The 4689-nt window shown below is 42.7% G+C and overlaps 1 long non-coding RNA gene across 1 annotated transcript; it reads right to left on the reverse strand.

Moving 5' to 3' along the window:
* Positions 1-624: 624 nt before the first annotated feature.
* On the reverse strand, positions 625-4449 carry LOC135560190 (uncharacterized). The gene is made up of 10 exons (XR_010458757.1): positions 3580-4449; positions 3317-3492; positions 3165-3226; positions 2996-3082; positions 2867-2908; positions 2625-2798; positions 2511-2546; positions 1861-2413; positions 1469-1580; positions 625-1374 (listed from the first exon to the last, which is right to left on the reverse strand). It is a non-coding gene; the product is annotated as an uncharacterized LOC135560190 (long non-coding RNA).
* Between the last annotated feature and the right edge of the window lie 240 nt (positions 4450-4689).

The raw sequence follows: 4689 nt of genomic DNA on the forward strand, positions 1-4689 counted from the left end.
TTATGGTATAAATTACCATGGAGATTTATTCTGTGGAGCTAGCCTGCTCCAGACCAGGCTAAATTCCAGGATCTATTTAATCTCATCCCTAATGTCAGTCAGCAGTCACCACAAATGGAAACCAATAGTTATTTCACTGCTCACTATACATTGTTATCACATATAACTAGACCCACTGTTATTATTTAAACGTTTGTGATCATTAATTTCAATGATTTTGGATAAAAAATGATTTTTAGATGATGTTGCTATCATTAGATAATTTACAGTTTCCCATAGACTATAAGGCTATATATAAAATGATAGAATATTAGGGCCACAGAGGGGAAAAAAACACAAGTCATAATATTGTAACCAGTTGTTTTAAAGGAGGACAGTTGTTAAAATGACAGATGTGGGGCATTTCGTGAAATTGTACTTCAGTATGGTTTCATAAACAAAGATATGCTGATGTGCCAGAATATTAAGTATCACATTGTCATAAGTATCAAAACAATATGTAGCTTTTCTGCAGAAAGAACCAGCCTCATAAATTTATGACTTTATCCTTTTTCTTCAGTGTGGCCCTAGTACTCTGTCATATAAACAAATACACATTCCATATGAATATAAAAACACAATGTGTAACATTATGTTCCTTTATTGAATAAGGACAAAACAAAGCAGGTAAACCATCAGCTCCTTTCGAAACTGAAGTCACAGTGACTCTACAAGATGGAAAGCACAGAATCCAAGCATATTATACAAAATGATACATACACATTCAAAGGTCTGTATATAACACACCCTGCATGTCTGCACACTAAAATAAATGCAGGACAAATCCATACACATCAACTGAACAGACAAATGAATGGATGCAGTAGCCTCCCTGCAGCCTTGTATTACACACAGTATACCGCACAAACATCATAAGAGGCCAAATTCGTCAAAAACGAACCCAAAAAAACCCAAATTCCTCTGCCACCGCAGGACATATTTAACCAAAATTGAAAGCACACATACTAACTAAAATAATTCAACACATATTGGTCCCTCAGCAGCCGACCACTGTCGTCATCAGGGAAGATTGCCGGATTGTCCCAGTCCATGGCTGGTGGCACTCTGGGGGCCCTCTCCTTCCTCAGGCAGGCCACATTGTGGAGGACAGCACAAGCCACAGTAATATCACATGCCCTAACAGGGCTGACCCTTAATTTGTGAAGGCAGTGAAAGCGTGCCTTCAGGAGGCCAAAGGTCATTTCAACTCTGGCCCTGGTCCTGGCATGGGCATGGTTGTAGGCCTGCTGTGCTTCCTGGGGGTCTGTGAAAGGTGTCAGGAGAAAAGGCTGGCAGCCATACCCCTGTCTCCCAGCAACACACCAGAGAATTCACCTGTCAACACAAAATCTCATCATTACTACCTCATAAACACAGTGATATTCTTGACACAGCCATGATGGTTATAAATAGGGGTTGTGTGGCTTACCTTGTGATAGGCACTGATAGATTTCAGAGGCCCGAAAGATTCTGGAGTCATGGACTGAGCCAGGCCATTTTGCCACAACATTGCTGATCACACAGTCAGCATTGCAGACCATCTGAAATCATAAGATGAGGAATATTACACCAATCAATGCACATCACTGGCAATGCAGAGTGTTCGTCAATGGACAATATCAAAAAGTTATGTTCACCTGAACATTAATGCTGTGAAAGGATTTCCTATTCACAAAATCGGCCTCATGGGCACCTGAGGGGCTTTTATCCTTATGTGTGTGCAGTCCACTGCACCAATGACATTGGGGAAACCTGTCACACAAAGTAATGAGTATCCTACTATGTGTTAACAGTTGTCCTGTAATTTGTAGATCCTCTTACCTGCAATCCTATAGAACTCCTCTTTGATGTCACAGAGTCTTCTGTGGCCAGGGAAGGAGATGAAGACATCTGCTAATGCTTTGATAGCCAGACACACACTCCTTATTGTGCGGCAAATTGTGGCCTTGTTCAGCTGTTCTGCATCCCCCACTGAGTACAGGAAGGCTCCACTAGCAAAAAAGCGCAAGGCCACACAAACCATTTGCTCCACACTCAGTGCATGGCTCCGTGCAGTGCGGTGCTTAATCCTGGGACCCAGTAGTCTGCATAGATACCTGATGCCATCTGCAGAAAACCTGTATCTTTCATATAGATGGTCATCAGGGAAGGCCAGTGGGTCCAACCGGTCCCTGAAGACCCTTTCTCGCCTGAAGGCTCTCCTCAGCACAAGTGCTTCTTCATCCACCACATCTCGCACGAATGGGCATGCCATTGTCAGAGCAGAAAGGAACACACAATTTTGGGCCTTCATATAGGCTAGTGGCCACACCTGGTGCTGGGGGTGGGCAAAAGAGGGCGATGCCTTATAACGATGACTTGGTTGTACTGATTGCTGGGAAAATAAAAAAACCTTAGAAAGATGCCACCGTCCTGTGTGCTCACAATAAGAGCTCATATGTCATGGCTCACTTGACTTTACGAGAATATACCTAATTTTTATTTTGAGCTGTGTCATCTTCTTGGAGCTGGGGAGGAAAGAAAAATAATGATTAATACATTTGTGTTACAGTTAGCATACAGTGTACATTGAAGGCATATCTCACCTCCCTCTCAAGTTTTTTTATTTCAAGGTCCAGTTTCCTAATTGTCCTCTTTTTTATTTCGGACTCCAGTGCAAGATTTTCCATCTTTTTCTTCTTGTACTGAATGTCTATGTCTGCCAGTTCTATTTGGCGCCGGAGGTGGTTGCCATACAACTTTCTGATAGCTTGTGAGCTCTGTGAACACAATACAATTAGCGCAGCTGGAATTTGGCAGGATGTGGTGTCCTTTTATTAATACGCACTATGTTGCCAGGCTGGTTTTCCCACTGTATAGCATCTGGGTCCTGTAAAAGAAATTAGATTTTTTGATTTTGATGAGGACTCCTCACCATTGTAGAGTAAATAGTACTTTCACAGTCTTAACATGATACCTCATGCCTTCTGGAATCCAGAGAGATGGTCTCCTCCTCATCATCGTCTCCATCATGTGCTGTTGCTGCTGCACTGGGGCCTTCACCCTATCACATTTAATCGGATTCATATTGAAGCTAGTAGACAAGACATGCCAGGCCTACAGTATGCCTTTGATGGAGTACTCACTGGATCAGCATCGTCTGGTGCTTGTGCTGGTGGCTCTAACAGGAACACAGTGCTGCCAGGCACTGCAAGGCAATAGGTAAACCAAAGTCAGACAGTCCAAATTGATTCAATATGAATGTGGTTGTATCCCATGTAGAGATGGAAGGACATACCTTGAATGAAGCGGGTGGCATCTTGGGAGGAACCTATGCTCGTCTCTTTCCCCCAGGGATCCCCTCTAAGACGGGCCTGCCTTTATTTAGCTCCAAGGCCATGTCCTCTGCTGGGGTAAGGTCAGCCTTTGGTGACCCACCACCCGTGCCTTGTCTGTGGGTATTCTTTTTCACTGCTAAAACAGTACAGACAATGTGTGAGCAGGCACCTTCTGGGTACAATATATGCTTGTGCTTTGTTAAATATTAGTCAGGGACCATACCATTCTGCAGAATGTTCTTGTATTTGATTTTGACCTGCTGCCATGTCCGTTTTGGCCCGTTCATGTTTAATCTACACACACACACACACACACACACACACCACACACACACATTTAATGGAGTCACACTGCAAAAAATTACTTGGTATTTTTGTCTTGTTTTCAGTAAAAATATCAAAAAATTTATCATAGCTTTATACAGTGTGATGGAGTTACTTTACACAATTTCACTCATATCTGCAGTGCATTTCAATTAAAAATTGAACCGTTTCATAATTACAGTACAACTGCATTTTTGGAGATGTGAATTAAATATTTGAATTGTAATTGTGATGTTTCAGCGGAGCGGTGAGTGTGTAATTGTGCACTACTTACGCATTCAGGCGGTCTGCAATACTTTGCCACGCTTTTTCTCTTTGCTTTATCACTGTGGCGGTGTTGCCTTTCTTCTTAATTATATCTTTTACCTCCTCGTATGCCTCCATGAGGATTTGTGCTTCCGACGGGGAAAAGTACGCGGCTCTAGTTGCCATGGTAAATCAGTTAATCTGTGATCTGTGGCGGGGTCTATTTGAGTGAGCCGTGAGCGCGCACCTATCCAGGATTGGTTTCACCTGGCTTAATGAATCCGTGTCTGCTCATCCTGGCTTGGTCTTTGTGCAACCAATTAAGCCTGGACGCACATGTTTTGGCTTCATTGAGCTCAGCTGAGTCATTTATCCCGGATGTCTTAATTCTACTTTTGTGCAACAGGCCCCTGTTCTAACAAACCTTGCTGTGCATCATGTAAAATTTCAACCTTTATTTAACTAGGCAAGTCAGTTCAGAACAAATTCTTATTTTCAATGACGGCCTAGGAACAGTTGGTTAACTGCCTTGTTCAGGGGCAGAACGACCGATTTTTACCTTGTCAGCTTGGGGATTCGATCTAGCAACCTTTCAGTTAGTGGCCCAATACTCTAACCACCTGCCGCCCAAGAAATTACCTTTTTCGTATGCTTTAAGTTCTGCTTGCAATTGCTCTATTTTGCGCTCTGATGTCCTCTGAGAAGTTAATTGCTAGTTTGCTGTGTTTCTATTAGTTTTTCCCCGAGTAAAAACACAGCAAGC

The sequence above is a fragment of the Oncorhynchus nerka genome, linkage group LG15 (genome assembly GCF_034236695.1).
Source record: "Oncorhynchus nerka isolate Pitt River linkage group LG15, Oner_Uvic_2.0, whole genome shotgun sequence".
NCBI classification, from domain to species: Eukaryota; Metazoa; Chordata; class Actinopteri; order Salmoniformes; family Salmonidae; genus Oncorhynchus; species Oncorhynchus nerka.